General features: G+C 29.0%; 1 long non-coding RNA gene across 1 annotated transcript; it reads left to right on the forward strand.

Annotated features, from left to right (window-relative positions):
- The first annotated feature begins 16301 nt into the window (after positions 1–16301).
- LOC137837960 (uncharacterized) lies at positions 16302–17381 on the forward strand. Its single transcript, XR_011085538.2, has 2 exons — positions 16302–16971; positions 17088–17381. It is a non-coding gene; the product is annotated as an uncharacterized LOC137837960 (long non-coding RNA).
- Positions 17382–21834: the final 4453 nt, after the last annotated feature.

Genomic DNA, 21834 nt, shown 5'->3' on the forward strand with positions numbered 1-21834 from the left:
TTGTATTGAACTTATCCTGATTCTTTCTGTTGGATTCGCTGGTAATCTTTGGATCAGGTGTTAGTCTCTGGTAGGACTTACTTAATACGGGTCTTCCGGAAGACGTTGTTTGTTGAATATTCTAGATGTGTAGATCCATGTGAGATCTATGTGATTGTTTTATTGTTGAGATTTGAAGAAGATTGAATAATTTGAGAAATTAATCATGTAACTTGGTTTTCTCTTTTGATTTAATTGTGTATATTATAAAATTCTATTCTCACTAGCTTACCCTTACTTTTCTTGTTGTGTTTGAACTGCGATGATTGTACTATGTACACGAGTAGATGACCATACAGGTGCAGGAGAGTCCTAGAGGTTTAAGAGTTTTATTTTGAGCTATGGATATGTAAATACTTGTATTTCTATAAATCCTAATCATGTATTAGGAATATTTTGAAAAACTCCAAATTTGTATAGAAACTAGTAGGACTTTTATTGTAATAGTTATATGTAAATTATGGGGTGTTACAGTATGTGGAGTTTTTTTTTTCTTTTGTTAGACTTTCTCATCCTTCTATATTATTTAGGAGTGAAGTTAAATCATTACAAGAAATGTATTAAATAAAAATTTAAATTAAAGATAAATATAACTAATTATTATATTAATTAAATTATATATTATTTTAAAAATTAGAAAAATATTTATATTTAAGGTGATTTCTATTATTAATAAAAATTTATAAAATAGTTTATAAATTAGTATCTAAATTAACTATCAAAGTTTCAGCTACTAATATTATAAATTTAAGGATACTTTCTTTTTTATCATCCCAAAAAGAAAAGATTTTGTTGCGAATGAACAAGATTTCGAGGAATTGACCATACATAAAATCATAATTATTGATATAGGTCTTCTTCATATAAAAAGGGAATCTTTTGTTACAATAGAAGCAGAAGTGATATTAATTATTCAGGAAACGAAGTTGATTTGCTTTATAAAAATAATATATCAATTAATATCTATGAAATGGTTTCACTGGATTCACCCAATTGTCTAAATCGTGGGATATGATCGAGAAATAGGAATTTGTGTTATCAAAAGATTTCTTGTAATTCTTTCTGGTATGGAATGAGTCAATCATCCACTTTGGTATCTTATTGAACAAAAATGGTGATATTGTTCCTCCGTTGATCAAGAATTTTGATTTTTGGGAAGTATCTTGGTCATCCAATAATAAGGATTTCCTTTTTTTCAAATGAAATATTTGGAGACCTATTGATTATAATAACTGATTAGAGAGTGGATCATTTAGAACTTTCAATTCATAAATGTGGATCTCAAACCTATGAATGGAGATACCCCAAAACTCACAAAGAAAAAAGAAGGAAGTGAGAAAGAGAAGAAACTTTGGCAAAGAAAGAAGTAACTTGCAAAAATAAACAAAGTGACTTAGCAAAATCTTTTTTGTCGATAATCTCAGACCAATCAATCGAATATTGATTAATATGTAATCAATCGAACACTATTTGAAGGTTATTCTGCTAAAAAATGAAATAGTCCAAATGTTCCTGGAAATTCTTGCTCCCATTAGGATCCAAATTCATAGATCTCTCCGTTCGAGAAATCAAAATAAGAGGATTAACCATTTCTTCTGACTTTTTTTCAAAATTGAGAAATGTTAGTTGATTGTGTATTTCATTCTAGTTCGATGATTCAAAGTATCATTTCCTATTTGATATCTTTGAATTCCATATTCGAAGTTGCAATTGAATCGATTCAATACATTTATTATTTAAACATGGGTGCTATATTGGATTTGATTCAGATTTCGGATCAATCTATATTGATTGACTGCCTCCATTATGTTGTTAGCAAATACAATTATTTTAGGTTTAGGTTTTGGATCTTCTAAATTATTCCCGCATGAGGTCTGGACCCACTTTTTTATGATCATTCGATAAAAAGATTCATTATGTTAGTAGAAAAAGAGGAGGTAGAACAAATAAATAGTGTTTTTTCGATTCATCCCTAGAGTTCAATAACTCGTTCAAGAAATGTTTTTTATCCAATCCAGAGGAATAAATTAATTAAGACCAATTTGGAATCTAAAATAGTAACTAAAACTTTTGTAGTTAATTTAGATACTAATTTAAAAATCATTTTATAAATTTTTATTAATAATAGAAACCACTTTAAATACAAATAATTTTTTAGTCTCTAAAATTAGTTGTAATTTAATTAGTTTCTTGTAATAAATATACTTTATATACCTCTTTCTTCTTTAATCTATCAAAATAATTTTTAAAAACAAAATCATAACAGAATTTTTACTTATGTGTTATGTTAAATGATAACTCATCTTTTTATAAATTCCTAAATGGATATTAATTAATAAGAAACCAATAAAGGTTAATGTTTAAGGTATGTATGTCTTTTTTTTCTTCTTCTTCTGTCTTTCTTTTTCATATTCTTCGTTTCCTTTTTATTCATCTTTTTCATTATGTTATTTTTATTGCAAAAAAAAAGTGTTTTTTTATTTTTTTTAATTTCAGTTTAAATTTCATGTGTACTCATTGTTAACTTTTAAAAACTATATACCTGAAAACTAATTTTAAACTCTTTTCTTTCTTTAGCTAATGTCAATTTCTTTCTTCATCTCCCTATTTTTTACCTATACTTTCATACGTCAGATAGATTTTTTTTTTTCATTTTAAATTGTATAATATGGGGATCTTCGGAACTTTAATTTTAGAGTTCATAAAATTTTAGCTTCAAAAATATATTAATAACTCTAAAATTTGAAATACAATTGTATTTTAAATTTTAGAGTTTATAATTTTGAAATTTAACAAAAAGGAAAGAGGGATTTCAATGAAAAATATGAAAAAAAAGGGTAAAATTACCATTTCATGCCTTCTATGAGGTGTAGGAAAGAAGAGTCAGGATTTAGGGTTTAGTAAGAAGAAATTACATTAGCTAAGTTCTATTTATAATGTGACTCTTTCTCTCTGCACCCCAACAAATGACTTTCTACACTACATCATTCTTTGAAAAGAATATTTTTGGAATATACTTTCCAGAATACATTTTATAAATTTTGGATTTATTATTCTAAAAATTAAAAAAAAAATGTAGGGGTGCAGGAAATACCTTTTTGCTTATAGAACTCTTATTCCGGAATCATCCAAAATTATCAAGGATAATTCTGGTATTGCATATAATGTAGGGGTGCAGGAAAATATGTAGGGATGCAGGAAGAAATATCCTTATAATGTTCTAAAGCAAGAAGAATGGGCCTAAGCTGCATCGAAGTGGGCCGAAACAAAATAGTAAGTGAACTAAAATTATAAGGCAGTTTCTTCCTGCACCCCCATATTTTTCTTCCTGCACCCCCACACTCTTATGAAAAGACTAAATCGCCCTTATTAGTTTTTAAAACTCCAGAAATATTCCTAACCTAAAAAAACCCTAAACAGGTGCAGGCAAGGATGCTCTCTTGTGCAGTCGTGTCTTTCATGTTCTAGCAGCAGCACGCTTTCATGTTCTAGCAGCAGTGCGACACCTCTAAATCCTTCTCCTTCAATCTCACATTTTTTGTTTGTGATTTAAAATGCTCTTGACAAAGGTAAGTAAATTTCTTTATCCATGAATTCATAAGTCAAAAACATTATTCTTTATCCAACAATCTATAATTCAAAAAGATCATTCCAGATTCAGGACTCCATAACACAAAAAAACAATTTCGGATTCATAAATCCATAATGCAAGTGATGCATTCCGGATTCAGGAATCCATAACACAAAAAAACAATTATGGATCCACCAATCGGTAATGCAATTTAGGCTTCCGGATTCAACACTCCGGAAAACAACAATTTATGACCTTTTACCTTCCGGAACACCCCCTCATCTGGAAAACACAATTTAATCAATTCCGGATTCATGAATCCAGAATATATTATTGGATCCCGATATCCGGTAGCCCCTTTTAAAATTATAGGTCAAGGTTAATGTTGGTATATTTAAAATTGTGGGGGTGCAGGAAGAAAAATGTGGGGGTGCAGGAAGAAGCCAAATTATAAATTAGGACTCTTTCTTCCTGCGCCTCCATATGTTATTCTCCCACCACCATAAGTTTTCGTATTTCCAAAAAATGTCCCTATGTAATATTTCAGATTACGTAAACCAGAAGTCATTTCTCAAATTCGTAATTAGCTTCCAGATTACATAATCCATAAGTATTTTTTCAGATGCATGATTAGTTTCCGGATTACATAATCCGGTTTTACTTCCGGATTATGTAATTCGGAAGCCTTTTTTCAAATGCGTGTTTAGATTACATAATTCGGAAGCTATTATCAAATCCAGACTTCCAGATTGTGAAATCCAGAATACCATTCTAGATTATATAATCCAAAATATGGAGGTGGTACAAGAAGAATAAAAAAGTATTTCTATAGTTTATAAGGGGGTGCAAGAAGAATATATGGAGGTGCAAGAAGAAACCGTCACAAATTAGCTCTGAATTCAATGTCATGATCCAATTGTCCAAAATCAACTGGAATTACAAACATAAATCAAATAGTAAATTAATGTAGGAAAATACAAAATTTCAACATAAAAGTATACGGTATTTATATAGTATTTACTAAATCTCCTACACACAAAAATACAAATTCATACTAAAAACTAAGAATAAGAAAGAAGTTAGAGCCATGATCGTACATTGAAGTATTATATGTAACAAAATTAAGTTAGAGGAAGCTTCCACCATTACACCTAAACACATTATTGGAAACTTACCTACCTACTTAAACCCAATGTAAATACATATTACATAATAATATATATATATATATATATATATATATATAAACCTGTTACTCAACCTGGTTAGTACACTTTTATGCATAAGATGTCAATCTTCAAAAAGTATTTTAAAAAACAAATGTCTATACGAAGAAAAACTAATATAGAGAAAAGAGAAACAATATTATTCATATGACAAATATTGTTTCAGGAAGGAGATTGACATCTATTTGACATTTGGCTCGATCAATAAATAATGCAGGTAACAAAAATATTATATAACTTGATTATGTATGTAGTTTTATTCACTCATTCATTTAACTTGATATTTGAAGGATCTAACGATAACGAAGCAACACCAAGTAACACCCATGTTACTGAACCTGGTTAGTACACTTTTATGCATAAAATGTCAATTTCCAAAAAATCTTTTAAAGGACAAATGGAATATCTATATGAAGAAAAACTTATAGAGAAAGGAGAAACAATATTATCCACAATACAATTTCTACTTTCAGGAAGGACATTGTCATCTATTCGACATTTGACTCGGTCATTAAATAATGCAGGTAACACATATTATTGCTTTAATTTTTTCTATATAATTTTATTCATTTATTTAGCTTGACATGTTATTATTGCTTTAATTTTTTCTATATAATTTTATTCATTTATTTAGCTTGACATGTTATACTTTTACCCCACATAACTTTTAAGGATCAAATGATAATGAAGTGGGACCAAGTAACACAAATGTCATTGACATTGAACATGGTTAGTATACTTTTATTGCAATATATACGTGATAAAAGTTCAATGAAATACTTTACTTTTTTGATAAATTATTATACATGTAAAAATACAACATAGATTTTGACGAAGCATAACTGTGCTCGAAATTTTAGAAATACTATTGCGATGGTAATGTTTCAATTGTCTACTCTGACTACATGTGCACATTCATTTATTTAACTTGACAGCTTATACTTTTACACCACATAACTTTCTCGGATCAAATGATAATGAAGGAATGCAATATAGATTTCGATGGACGCATAACTCAGCTCAAAATTTTAGAAATACTATGGCGATGGTAATGTTTCAATTGTCTACTCCGACTACATGTGCACATTGTCATGCACGATTATTTTACCATGAATCACGTGATATGTGTTGTTCGGGTGGAAAAGTCATACTTCCCCGTGTTACTGCTCCGGATGAGTTGATTCAAATATTTTCCGGTTTTTCTTCTGAAAGTAGACATTTTAGACAACATATTAGAAGTTACAACCATGTGCTTTCATTCACTTCACTTGGTGTTCACATGGATGAAAATATAGTTGCAACTGGTTGTGGTATATATAGTTTTTGTGCTCAAGGTGCAATGTATCACAGGATTGGAGGGTTTTTTTCCAAATGAGGGTTCCAGACCACGTTTTTTGCAATTGTACATTTATGACACTGCACATGAATTACAAAATAGGATGTTGGAAACTCCACATCTTCATCAAATCATTGTTAATAAGTTGCAACAAATACTACATCAGTGCAATCCATTTGTGCATGTATTTAGACAACTTGCTCAAGAACAAAATATTCATGAATGTACTTTACTCATTAAAGAGCGTCCTGCCAATCAACCACAATATAATCTTCCAACTGCATCTCAAGTGGCAGCAATTATTGTTACTGGGGACACAGAATCAATGGCATGTGGACGAGACATTAAAGTTGTAAATCATGATGGGAACTTAATAAATATTAAAGAAACTGTGGGATATTATGACCCTTTACAATATCTACTATTATTTCCTTTTGGAACATATGGTTGGGATTTCAACATAAAAAATCATAATGGTCAAAGTATCTCATGTCGAGAATATTATAGCTACATGGTTCAGGTAACTTCCAACACAGTATCAACGAAAATATTATAGATATCTGTTGCAGGATTTAAAGGTGTCATGTAACTTGTCAGCTCAACTTTTCTGTGACAATCAAGCGGCATTACATATAGCAGCAAACCCAGTATTTTATGAACGCACAAAACACATTGAGATAGACTGTCACATTATGCGAGAAAAATTACAAACTGTGATAATCAGTCCTTCATATGTACCGACACAGTATCAACTCGCAGATATTTTTACAAAGGCACTAGGCAAGGAACGGTTTTTAACGCTACGACACAAGTTGGGGTTCATGATCTTCATCTACCAACTTGAGGGGGAGTATTAAGGAAATAATAATTATCAAATTATGCAATTATTGTATGCAATATTGTACGATATTGTACCCAATTATATGCAATTAATTTAATAATGATAGATCTCATGATTAGTATCCCTACCTAATTAGATTGTAAATTTGAGAGATAAACTCCCTATATATTTCCTATACATGATGTAGCCATACACATAAGAGAATAATAAACATCTCTTCTTTTTATCATTTTATCATCATTTTCTTATATGAAATGAATAACCATGATGAAGAACCATCAGTCTTATGAAAAATTGAAGAGCTCGAATATTGTGAACCACAAAACAAGGTTTTCCCATCGCCGCTCCAATTCAAGCTGGAGCAGAAACAATTCTGCAAAACAAACTTTAAAGAAATAAGAAAAAAATGAATAAAAAGATCGAGTGAATGAACGAAGAGATTATGCAACGCACCTCGAAGTAAAAATCTTGAACTTTCTTCTTACCCTCAAGATCCGAAACAATCACACTTTCTTCAGCAACGATGCCCTACCAAAATTTCGAAGGAGAAAAAACTCAAGCCATAAATGCAGGAACCAACGACAATCTCATTAAGCTTATTGCCGCCTTCCATTCCCCACAATTGAACAATTCCATTCGTTATGCCGCTGGCGATAACGGATCCGTTACGGGGAAGAGCCACCGTGTTCACGCAACCTGCGTGGTCAGAGGTGGCGAAACGTTTTACCAAGGTCCCATTAATCATATTCAGGTCCCACACCTTCACACTGCCGTCCCAAGCCGCCGTCACGAGCCTTGGAGACTCCGCCGTCGGAACGAAACGCACGCATGAAATCCAATCAAAATGGGCGTCTTCTGTGCCATTCTTCAAGATTATCGTACACTTTTCCAAGGCGTTCCAGACTCTCAGACTATTATCACGACCGCCAGAAGCGATGACCGAATCGTTGAACAGCGTGGCGGAGAATACGTGGTTCGTGTGGCCCACAAAACGTCGTGTCCTGCGACCGGTGGTCAGATTCCACAAACGGAAATCACCGTCCCATAATGTTTGTCTCTTTCTTTCTTTTACCCTTCATACAACACTAAATGTAAAAGTCTCCTCCCACATAGCTTTTCTTTCCATAAATATACAAGATGCGTACATATATTATCTTCGACCACCACTCTCCCTTCCCTAGGGATTAAATAAGTTCTATAAATATATTTTTTATTAATAATAATTTTTAAGATTGTAGATAATCATGCAATCTCTGCCTCATGGCAAGCGATTAATGATATATGTGGCGTTTAAAACGCATTCTTCCCAAAATTCTAATGGTAAATTGGACTAAAATAGGAGGGTCCGTGTTGTGTTTAAAACATGTCTATGTTTGCGTTCTACTACTCCATTTAATGAAATGAATGACTCTAAGAGATGTTGGGTTTCAAATTTGTGATTCATAAGAAATAGCTAACTACATCTAGTATAGTAATCGACTATAGTGAGAAAAAAACGTTTTCCAAAATGAGTTGGAGTTTTATGAGGACCCCAAATGTCACAATGCAATAGATTAAATGGAGAATGAGATTTTATTGTGCTTAAAGGAAATGGTAGCCTTGTCTGTTTAGCTTTGGGACAAATACTACAAGGAGGTTATCTCTCCAATTTACAATGGATACTAATCATGAGATTTTATCATTATTAAATTAATTGCATATACTTGAGTACAATATCGTACAATATTGCATACAATAATTGCATATAATTTGATAATTATTATTTCTTTAATATTTCATACTTTTCTTTTTGTAAAGAGAACATTGTATTTGAATTGAAAGAATTGAGTTTTTTTTTTCTTTTGGATTACAATATAAGATATTCTTTGTAGGTGTACCTGTTTCTAAGCAATTTAAATGCATACATGTGTACTCTGTTTCTGAGCAGTTTAAATGTATACATGTGTATTCTGTTTTTTAGCAGTTTTCATAAGACTCTTCTTCTTCATGGTTTTCATATCTTTCTTTTTCTTGTTCTTGTGTCTGATCTTGTTCTTGTGTCTGAGTAGTTTAATAATGCATACATGTGTATTTTTTTCAAAGTATTTTATATTTCTGGTATAAGGTTCCATTGATGGTTATGAAGAAAATACGACAGAAAAATAGAATTTGATAAATGATAAATAGAGTTAGTTGGAAAAAAATGGCAAGTAAATAAGGAAGTGAAAACTACTAAACCTAAATTCACCTTTAAATTCATTGCACAAAGTTTTAAAATTCAAGAATGAAATGTGTGAAATATTAAAAATGACTGAGACAAAATTTGTATAATAAAACTTTTGTCTTCTTGTTAGTCTACCGTTTCAAAGTTACTTATAGATTTGAATTAAAGTTTGTAATTTCAATTTTGGATGAATTAAAAGAGTCAAATTATTGAAAGGGTAAGTGGTCTTTAGGTGGATGAAAGTTAGTAAATAAAGTTAATTTTGCTTATGTGTCATGTTAAATGATAACTCATATTTTATATAAATTCCTGATGGATATTACTTTATAACAAAACAATATGAAAGGTTAATTATTTAAGGTATATATGTCTTCTTTCTTTTTTTTTTCATATTTTTCGTTTTCTTTTAAATTCATCTTCCATTATGTTATTTTTTTAAAAGTGATTTTTTTTTAATTTTAGTTTGGTTTTCATAAAAATAATAAAAACTGTCTAAATGAAAACTAATTCTGAATTATTTTTTTTGTCTTAAGTTAAGTTCTATTTATAATGTTCAGAAAATCTTTCTTCCTGCACCCGTCAAATTTTTCTCAGCACCTCCCATTAATTAGGTGATATGACCAAAATGCCTTATCCAGTTCATTTTGGAAAGCTCTTTCTGAATATCTATTTTGAAAAATTTATCCTAAAAATTTTATTATGAAAATTCTGTTCCAGAATTTTTTTTTCCAAAAATATATTTCACCCGAAAACATTATTAAGAAAATAATGCAAAAATCATTTTTAATAAGAGTAAAACAGTCTTTGACGAAATTGATGAACTTCAGGACGATATTTTAGCTTAAAAATATATTAATAACTCTAAATTTTGAAATACAATTGTATTTTAAATTTTAGAGTTTATAATTTTGAAATTTAACAAAAAAGAAAGAGGGATTTCAATGAAAAATATGAAGAAAAGGGTAAAATTATCATTTCATGCCTTCTATGAGGTGTAAGAAAGAAATTGCATTAGCTAAGTTCTATTTATAATGTGGCTCTTTCTCTCTGCACCCAACAAATGACTTCCTACACTACATCATTCTTTGAAAATACCATTTTACCATTTTTAAAATGACTTTAATATTACTTTTTCCAAAATATTTTTGGAATATAGTTTTCAGAATACATTTTACGAATTCCGGATTTATCATTCTAAAAATTAAAAAAAATGTGTTCTAGAAAGAATATTCTGGAATGATTTTTTAACTTCCAAATTTCTTATTCCAGAAGTAAATTTTACTTACAAAACCTCTAGAAATACCTTTTGCTTATAGAACTCTTATTCCAGAATCTTCCAAAAATATCAAAGATAATTCTGGTATTGCATATAATGTAGGGGTGCAGGAAGAAATATCCTTATAATGTTCTAAAGCAAGAAGAATGGGCCTAAGCTCCATCGAAGTGTACTGAAATTACAAATTAGGACTCTTTCTTCCTACACCTACATATATGTTCTTCTTCCACCTCCATAAATTTTCGTATTTTCAAAAATGTCGCTGTATAATATTTCAGATTACGTAATTTGGAAGTCATTTTTCAAATTCGTAATTAGCTTCCAGATTACATAATCCATAAGTCTTTTTCAGATGCATGATTAGTTTCTGGATTACATAATCAAAAAGTCTTTTCTACTTCCAGATTATGTAATTTGGAAGCCTTTTTTTAAATACGTGTTTGGATTACATAATCCGGAAGCTATTATTAAATCCAGATTTCTGTATTATGAAATCCAAAATACCATTCTGGATTATATAATCCAAAATATGAAAGTAACACAAGGATAAAAAAGTATTTTTATATTTTATATGGGGTGGATGAAGAACATATGGAAGTGCTGCTGGTAGAAACAGTCACAAATTAGCTCTGAATTCAATGTCATGATCCAATTGTCCAAAATAAGCTTTGAAAATAAAGAATCAACTGCAATTACAGAAAAATAAAACATAAATCAAATAGTAAATTAATGTAGGAAAATACAAAATTTCAGCATAAAAGTATACAGTATTTATATAGTATTTACTAAAACTCCTACACAAAGAATACAAATTCATACTAAAAACTAAGAATAAGAAAGAAGTATTATTATATGTAACAAAATTAAGTTAGAGGAAGCTTCCACCATTACAGCTAAACACATTATTGGAAACTTACCTACCTACTTAAACCCAATGTAAATACATAGTACATAATATATATATATATATATATATATATATATATATATATATATATAAACCTAAATTTATTACCTAAAGATTAAATCTGTACGAAATGTTGATGCCATAAAACAGAAACAATTAATGGAATAGGACTCAATCGTCCTACACTATAAAAAAAAATATACCATTAAAAAAATTAATTATATAAAAAAATTAATTATTATATTGACTAAATTAAATACTATTTTAAAAATTAAAAACTTATTTAAATTAATTTATATTATTTAATAAATAATTTATAAATTAATTAGTTATTAAAATTTTAATTACTAACTTTATAATTTAAATAATTAGTATTACGTAAACCGGTTTAAATATATTCCAAAAACAGTACCAAACATTTAAGCAACCACTACAAAATTCAACCAAACATTTAGTAAGGACAAAGCTAAAACGACTCACTAAGTAAGAGGAGGGTAAGAAAAGTAAAAATTTAAGTTTAGATTTTAATATTATTTACTTTAGGGTATTATGGTAAAATTAACTTTAGTATGGGGGTGGTTGAAGAAGTGATGGAGGTGCAGGAAGAAGCAGCATTTCTTCATATGGGTTTAGTGTATCAATAGAGAACTGGGTAGGGTGTTTCTTCATGTACCCTCTCAAATTTCTCTCTGCACCCATCAATTAGGTGAAATTACCAAAATGCTTTATCTAATTTGTCGTTATTTCACAAAGTTCTTTTTGAAATATATTCTGAAAACTGGAAAGGTTATTTTAGAAATTCATTTTTGGAAAAAAAAATCGATAATATATTTATAAATTCCAGAAAGTATGTTCCAGAAGTATTCTAGAAAAAGTAATCCAAAAATCATATTTTTTTTTAAAAAACAGTCTTTTCCAAAATTAATGGGGGTGCAGGAAGAAATTTATTGGGTTGCAGGAAAAAACAGCCGAATGAGTATTGTGAGAGCTGAATTCTCAAATGAGTTTTATCTGAACTGTCAGAAATCCCTTTGAAAATGGGCTTCCTATGGACTGAAATCCAGTGGGGTTTTCTGGTGTTTTAAAAAAGGAGAGGACAATTTAAAAAAAAAAAATAAGAGAAAAATAATTAATTAAAAATGTTGAGATTATATTTTAATTTCTCTGAGAGAATAGAAATAAATAAAACATAATTATACATACTTACACATGTTAGTTGGAAAAAAAAATAACCATTTTCATAAAAAAATAGAAACACAAACCTTATAACATGGAGATAATTGATTATGTCTCATTTATAACCTACTAGATAAGTGACTATGCTTGTAACATACTACATAATTGATTAAAACTTTTGGTTAATCAATTATGCATGTAAAAAAACTATTGGATAATCGATTATAACCTTAAAAAATCACAATTAAATCGAAGACAATGAAATAAAATAGTTTGTATCTATGTGACTTTCCTGGAGAATCTCTATTGTTTGAGAGAATAAATAAAATTATCACTCACTTTTTTTCATCATTGTACACTTTCTCACACGCGGATCAGAACAACAACCATTCACATTCTTTCTTTTGTGGTGAACAATACACACATGAAAGTAAACACAATATAAGGAACCAAATCACAAGTAAACATATTTATTTGAGGAAATAATGTTCAATTGGGTCTATTTGGAGAATTATTTTTTTTAAAAAAAAGTATTACTCTATGAAAAAATTGAAACAAATATTTGAGAAAATTGATAATAATATCTACAATTTAAATTGTTTATATCCTTTTCTTCAATAATTTAAACTTGCATGGAGACGATTGTCTCATAGCTAATGAATTACAAGGTGAATCATTATAAAATATGTATTTATATTTACCTCCATGAGTCGATTATCTTAAGATTAGTTGGATCTATCCTATTACATGCTATCCAGACCCCTTTATTCCCATGTTTTATTATTATGTATTTGTAAGGTCTCACTTAATGTGTTCAATAGTATAATATAAGTTGTTTAATTGATATGGAGTGTGGATGTTTTATTAATTAAGTTAAAAAGCTTATAAATATAAAAAAATAACTATTTAAATTTTATTCTACAAAAATCATAATTTCTCTAAAATATTTTTCTCTACCCTCTCCTTAGAAGTTTGAAAGATTTCTTATTTTTTATTATCTGAGTCTACTTAGGGATTTTAGTGGAGAGTAGAATTTATTTATTTTTTGATAAAAAATTGTTTTTTCTTTAAGTTTCTCTAAGACTTATTTTTTAGTTGGTTTTTGAAAAAGTTTACATGTTTAGAATTTTCATGTGTGTGCATATGTTATTTTTTTCTTTGACAAATATGATTCTTTATTAGTCTAAGATCATAAGGGTATGTTTAAATAGTTTATTAGAGTTTTTTTTATGTACACATTTAGAGAAGTTGAAAGCAACTTAAGTTTGAGTAAACAAGTCTTAACATGTAAGGAAAAATACTTATATTTGACTATAGTACCTCAACGTAAATGATATAGATGTGAATGTTACGTTGTCATAATATTTGATTTAGTGGAGAGTCTGTGTGTTGATTGAATGTATTCAAATTGTTTGAATTTTCTGTTGATTGCTTGATGACATTGTCAAACTGTTTATAGTGTGATAATTTGAATAATTATGTATGATATATTTGAAATATTAAAGAGTTGAAAAGATAAAATTTGTATAGTTTAAGTGAAAAGATTTTAAATGAATTATAATAATAAAAAATTTGAATATTTTAATTGAGTCAAATTTATTCTAAGTTGTTTTATTTGAAAAAATATATTTCATGCTAAGCATAAGAAATAGAAAAAAAAACTTAGCTTGAACTAGTTGGAACTTACAATTTTGGGACTAATGAGTAAACTTATTGAATTAAAAATATTTAGTAAACCTAATTAATAAACCAGTCCCTAAATATAAAACGACACAAAGGACTTCAACTAAATAAATTTTATTAAATAAATAGAATTTATATTCTATAAATAAAAATATGTTATTATGGAGTTACAATTTTAGTTTTTTAAAATAATTATCTTTTTAGTGTTTTTTATTTGATTTTAAAAACTGTAAATATTTATTTATTTAGACATATGATTTTATTTAAATAAATTGATAATTAAATTTAATTATTTTTACTTATTTTATGAAATTTAAATCTTCTGTTTTTGTAAATTGAAAATAAGTACATCAAAGTAACTTATAAATTATAAATTATCTTAGCCAATTTCTCAACTGTAACTTGTTTAAAAAATTCATTATTAATTTGATATTTAATAAACTTTCTTATTATCTTATAATTTATTTACTTATTTTTATCCGTTTATTGAAAATAAAAATAAAATAATTTTTTACCGAATACCGAAGCTTTTGGTCCTTCAACATTATTTTTTAAAATAACGAGAAGTGGGAGACCACTCAAACAGAGGAAAAGTCACGGAAAAGTACACAGATAGAGCACGCGCCAATGTTTGAGGGTTATGATATCGTCACCTGTGGTGACGCCAACAACATGTGTGGAAAATACAAAATTCCCTCTGCATTTCAAAATTAACTCTCTCCCCGCAAAGTAACTCTATCACTCTCTCCCTACTGTTTCAGATCTAGCGTTAGATTTTGGGAGACGCTGTTATTGTGACCAGCGAAAAGACGGAGAGCTTGTTTTTTTCAGATTTTTTTTTATATTTTAAAAAGTATTATTTAAAATAAATACGTGAAAGTTTAAGTATAAAGTATAATCAAATTAATTATTTTCTTATGATCTATGGTATTTATTAAAAAGGATTTATATGATACTCTCATAAAAATTATAATAAACGTCTATTCTATTTTACGGTAAATTGAGGTATGTTTTGAAGGAAAATAGAAGAAATGAAATTAAAATATTAAAATTGTAAAAAAACATAATTTTAATGGCAAACTTCACTCTTATTTGAAGAGGAAAAAGTTATCTTATAATTAAATGTAATCCACATTTTCTTCAGGATAAAAGTGACACTATTTTTTACAAGCAACATATATATTAATATAAACAAGTAAAAATATGTATATACATATATATTTATTTTCTACAAATCCAATTAATTATAAGAATTACTATAAAATAAATTATATATCCAGTTTGTCTCTTTTAAACATTCAAACTTTTGTTTATATCTATATGGAATTTCAAATTTCAATGCATTATTAACTTTTATTATTAGTTATATTGATACTTTTTCATCTAATCATGTATAAAATGTTAAGATAAAAACATTGCATTTTTTTTTTGTTTATTATAAAACAACTTAAAAATAAACAAAGAAAGCAAGTCACATCCTCTAAATGTAACAAATAATTAATTATTTTTTCTGACCTCAGACACAAATAACAAGAATAAATGTCTGCAACAAAGATAAAGAAATGGGAGATAATTTTACAAAATTAATAATATATTAATTATTTTCTTGAATTGCTCTTGATCAATACTCTATATTAATAACAAATGAATAATTGATTAAAACACACATTAATAATTAATTAGAAGATAAATAATACATTGAAATTTGATGAAAGCATGCAAAGACATTAATTATAGATTTGAATAGTTGATGAAAAGATTGAATATATAGATGATGAAAGAAAGTAGTGTTAGGAAGAATGAATGTGTAGAAAAGGAGAAGTAAATTTGGCAGAAGGGCACGTGATGAGTTTGCAGAGGGAATCTAAGGAAGGTGGTTCCCGAGACATATGGTGATAAAGCATCCAACAAAAGCAAAACAAAGAAAACAGCTAGCACTCTGCTCCTGGTCCACCACCACCACGTTACCATCATATCTTCATTTTTTTTATTATTCTTTTTCTGCAGAGATAAAAAAGCTGTGGTGTGGTCAATGGACCCTTTACCCTTAACCTTTTCAATAGCGTTGGGGTTGTTGAGCCTACATTTATCACTGCTTTTTCCATTTCGAGCACCTCTCTCAAACCCTCTCACCTCATGTATATATACACCCTTGTGTCACCAATCTTGTGGAACTTCCTAGATCTGAGATCTAGGGTTTTCTGTTTTGCTGTTCCTTCTCAGAAAACTCATGAAAGGGTTGCCTTCTATCATCTTTCTGCATGTTCTTGATTTTTGGTGGCTTTGTGTGTGCTAACGGTTTTGGTTTTTGGAAGTTGATAAGTGTTTTTTGGCTAGGGTTTGACCTTGTAGGGGTTATGGAGTGGAGCTCCTTGAAGTCCAATTGAGGATCTTACTGGGTGGATTGAGCTGCTTAGCTATGGATCCCACAGTTCTACCCATCAGCATGTTTTGTGGTAGTCTTGTGGCTTCCATATCTGGGGAGCTTCATCTGCCTCTATAGTATCATCCTTCTTTGGATTGAAGGGAGCTCTACACCCTTTTCTCCTTTTTCTCTTAAAACCTAGAAAGTTTAATCTTGAAGCAAATCACTTCATTCTTGTGAAAGGGTGTTGTCCCTTTTCTATCTTCTTCCATGCTGTGTTCTTGCTTTGTATGAACCTTGCTGAAGGTATGTCAATGTTTAGATCCATACTGAGTAATCTTGTCCAAGGTATGTGGAATATTCATGTTTCTCATAATGGTGTTTTGGATCTGGATTTGTGTGAGTTTTATTGTTGGACTGAGTTTTCAAGTCCTTGTATATTTTCTTGCTAACTCTTTCTGCAGATCCTTGTTCTTGACCTTTGTTTAATGGCGATGAGTTGATGATTTGTCTGCATCATCTTTGTTGACTGAAGGATCTTACATTTCATAGCTTGGAACCCTAGAAAAGTCAAGGTGGAAAATTAGAGATCTATGTTTGTGTTGAAAACAATGGAAGACAGAGATGACATAACATCCAGCTTCAAACTCTTTCTGTTGTGTTTGAAAAAAATGTTGTAATGCATTACTTTTCATTATATTTAATAGAGTTTTGTAATGGTGGTTCTTCTTGAATGAATCTTCATTTTCTGTTGGTTACCTCGAACAATTGCATGGTAGGAAGATGATGTTTTGGATTTGAGTTCTCAATCTAGTTAATTCTTTTAGTAAATGAAATTTTTTGCCAACCTTGTTCGGTTTTCAAATGTTTAATATTTGTTTTTTTACAAAGATAATGTTTAAGGTACAAGACTTGTAATGAAAGATTGTGATAAATTTGTTAAAGAAGATTCTTTTAATTTCTAGTTCCTTGTCCAAAAGATATGAAGTTATATGGTATTAATAAGAAGTTTAATTTTCTCTGTCGATAAAAAAAAATAAGAAGTTTCAATTTTTGAAATATGTTTATTTTGAATAACTTCTGAAATTTCTCTAATACATTATACGTTCAATTTTTATGGGAGACATTGTAGATTTTTGAACTTTAGGATCAAAATGAATCTAAGTCATTTCTTGGCTACAATTTTGTAGTTTTTACAGCAAAATGTAATGAATTTAAAGGTGAATTTAGTTAGAATATGATGATGGTATTTGTAAAAGAAAAAAAAGGAAAATTTAGTTTTAGTAGTTTTTACTTCCATTTCATTTGCCATGTATCCAACTGACTTCATTTATCATTTATCATTTATCCAACTCTATACTTTTTGACCTTTTTTCTTCATAACTATCAATGCAAAATTATACCAATTTTGATCAAAATCTGTCCATTTATAACTTATACATCATGAAATAACTAAACCTATATGCAAAATTTGTTAATTTAGAAATGTAGTTTTTGTTATGTGCCAAGAAAAGTTCTATTCAGTTAAAGGTGTAGTTAAAGTTTTAAGGCGTGTTTGGTTGCGTTTCAACTTTTCGAAAGTATGTTAAGTTATGATTTTTTAGTAGGTTAAGTTGAATTATGAACGAGTAATAATCAAATACACATTTTGCTATAATGTAGTAATATTGTATTAAATATCAACATAAATTACAATAATTAGGTAATTATATAAATTAATGTTAAGTATATTGTTATATAATTAAAAATAATGAAAAAAATAGCCTTAGTAAAGTATTTGTCCAACGAGGTTGGAACAATGGTGCCACCGTAGGGTCGAAGAGGCTTCGTCTCTCAACTAGGGGATCCATTCCCCTTAGACCTCGACTGGGGGGCTTGTTCCCGTATGCTAATACAGTTCTACATCGTTCAGATTCGAGGTCAAAGGCAGTTTATATATTTCCTTCACCCTTCGAGGTGTCTTTTAAGGATAAAACCGTGACGGAGTACCGACTTCCAAAGCGGATAATACCTCAGATGCTGTGATTGACCCTAGCGATGTTGTCCAACAACTTGAGGTCGAAACAAGTAATTATATAAATTAATAAATTAATGTTAAGTATATTGTTATATAATTAAAAATAATGAAAAAAATAGCCTTAGTAATACCTCTTTTTGCTCTCATTCATTGTTATGCATATAATATTTTTTTTTCTTTTCACTTTCTAAAAACTCTTGTCTCTTGTTTAAATAAAGTTATCACATAGTTTCTTATCTTCTAAGAGTCACTCTTATCTTATCATATTTTATTTCATAGTAAATATCTTGTTTTCAAAAGTCCTAAGAGTCATTCTTATCTTATTATATTTTATTTCAGGAGTAAATGTCTTGTTGTTTTGAAAGTGTTTTGATTTTCTTTTTCCGCTAATATTTAAACTTAATCTTGATTTTGATTGTTGATTTTTTTTCTTTCTCTCAACTACTAGTGCATTTATATAAATTTTCGTTGTTTTTAGTTATATTGTTTTAGATTTTAACCTGAACAAAATATTCAAATTAGTTTCAACAAGAGATTATTTATATGTTGTTTAGAATGAGAGAATGTTATATGCTGTTTAGAATGTTGATTGAGTTAAAAGAATTGGATTATGAAATGTGAATTATAGATTGTGAAATTTGAGTATCTTGAACATTAATGATATGGAAAGCATGATGATAAATATTGGTAATTTTGATAACTATACTTATTCATAACTAATTCTAAGAACAAACTAGATGGAAGCCTATTATATTAATGAAATAATTTTTTATGAATAAATCATAAATTAATCAACTTATCAACACACGCATCCCCATCACGAAAAAATATGAGTAACCGTAAATCTGATAAATGCAAAATGACATTCAAGCCAGACATTAGTAAGTCTCATATTTTGAGTTTCCTTCATAGCATGTATAACTATTAAGAAAGTGGACTTTAAGCCTAACTCAACCTCATAAAACCGGCTCATAAGGTTGAGGTTTGCACCCACTTATATACAATGAAAGAATCTAATCTCTAGTCGATGTGAGATCTCCAACACCCTCCCCCTCACACCGAGATTGCCAACTCGTACGTGAGACAATATATTATGGGTGGTCCGATAGCGGCCCGATGACTGTAAATATTTTGTTTATTTTAAAAATAACATGTAATAATCTTTATTGGAATTTTTTGTTACTTTGTATCACAGTGAGTTTTGTATTAAATATTTTGAAAATTGAATTTTTTTGAAAATATTAAAAATTGAAATTTTTTGAAAATTGAAATTTTTTCTAAATTTGAAGTGTTTCCAAAAAGTTTTAGGATTTAAAAATGTAAGAAATTTAAAATTAATTTTTTTTGAGAAAAATAGAAAATAACGTCATGTATGAAACAAAACATTTATATCATATAAGAATAAAATATAAAAAAATTACAAAAAAAATCTCTTTATATATAGAAGATAGAAATAAATTTATAATTATTTTAATAAATAGGAATACGCATAACTTTTAATTTTCTAGTATAATTTTTAGCTTATTATCAATATTGAAAAACAACGTTATCTTAATCTTGTTAGAGATAAGATTTGCACAAGGAAATTTCCAAAAAGAATGAGACAATTTTGAAGAAAATAGAAAAATATTAGGTGTTATTAAGAAATATTGAAAACCCATCGTGTAAAACCCTCTTCAAAATACAATAAACCATGAAAATGTAACTAAAAGATCTTATTTCAGAATGATTTAGCAGACAAATTTTGTTACAGAAGCATAATCTTTACGTACATCAATCTCAACATATCAAACTTACATCTATTGTATTCATATTTATTACAAACAAAAAAAAAATAAAAAAATATCTAAAACCTTTCTCTATAACACCAATCTACCATACAGAATTGTACATTTAGCAGATAAGTCATCTAAAGATGCACGAGTCTCTTACCTTTTAGAACAAAAATATGAAATTGAAAAAAAAATTAAAAAAACAAGACCAGAAATATAAAAACTTTGAAAAAGATACACATGAATGCATTATTAAACTCTTCACACACAATATCTTGATATTTTAAACACTATAAGAGGTACCTCATACCTTTGTATAAAATTTGGATTCAATTTAAAACCATCAATGAAAAAGTATCAATATCTTGAAAAAAAGAAAAAGATTAGACTGTATTGATGATGCATAGTTATTCAAATCATGATAATTAATGGCCGAAAACATAAGAATATAGGTTCAAGAAAATTAAATAAGTTTCTTACACGTTTTTCAAGAACTTTGTCTTCTCCGTCAAGCTCTTCAAGAACTTTGTCATCTTCGAAGTTAGTGACAGTGACGCGTTGGTAAAACTTTTTGCAATCTCCGCCCACGTGAACAGGGGAGCACTTCCTCAGGATAGGTCCGTCATCATCTGTTCTGACACCCACGATGACGAACCCGTTCTGAGGAAGCGCCCACCGTGTTCACATAACCTACGTGGCGGGAGGTTACAAAACGTTTCACCAACGCGTCTCCATTATTCATGTCCAAGTCCCAAACCTTGATGCTACCGTTCCACGCCGCCTCACCAGTCTCGGAGATGCCACCGCCAAGACAAAGCCCACGCACGAAACCCAAACGGAGTGGACGTCCTCGTCATTGTTCCCTAAGATTGTCATGCGTATGCCCGACGCATTCCACACCTTCAAGTTATTGTCACGGTCGACAATAACAGAATCGTTGGAGAGGGTGACGACGGAGAGAACATGATTGGTGTGGCCGTGGAAACCGTGCCGGTTGAGGCCGCTGGTGAGGTTCCAAAGATGGTTGTCGTCTCCTTTCTATACCATGATTATTTTATTATTATGGACATTGCATTCATTTTCTATTTTTTGAAATTTTAAAATTTTTCAAATTTTCAAATTCTAAAACCTTTTCAAAACACTTCAAATTTCAAAAAAATTTGAAATGTTTTAAATTTTCAAAATTTTTAAGTTTTTGAAATTTTTAATTTTTTTTAAATTTTCAAACTCTTCAGACACAATATCCTTATATTTTAGAAACCATAAAGGTATCTCTCTTGTGTAAAAAATTTAGATTCAATTTAAACTATCAATGAAAAAGTATCAAAATTTTGAAAAGAAAAAAATATTAGACTGTATCGTAAAATGTAAAAGTCAAAATTATGCATAATTATTCAAATGATGATAATTAATGGCTATATA

The sequence above is a fragment of the Phaseolus vulgaris genome, chromosome 4 (assembly GCF_051622355.1).
Source record: "Phaseolus vulgaris cultivar YP4 chromosome 4, ASM5162235v1, whole genome shotgun sequence".
Classification (NCBI taxonomy): Eukaryota; Viridiplantae; Streptophyta; class Magnoliopsida; order Fabales; family Fabaceae; genus Phaseolus; species Phaseolus vulgaris.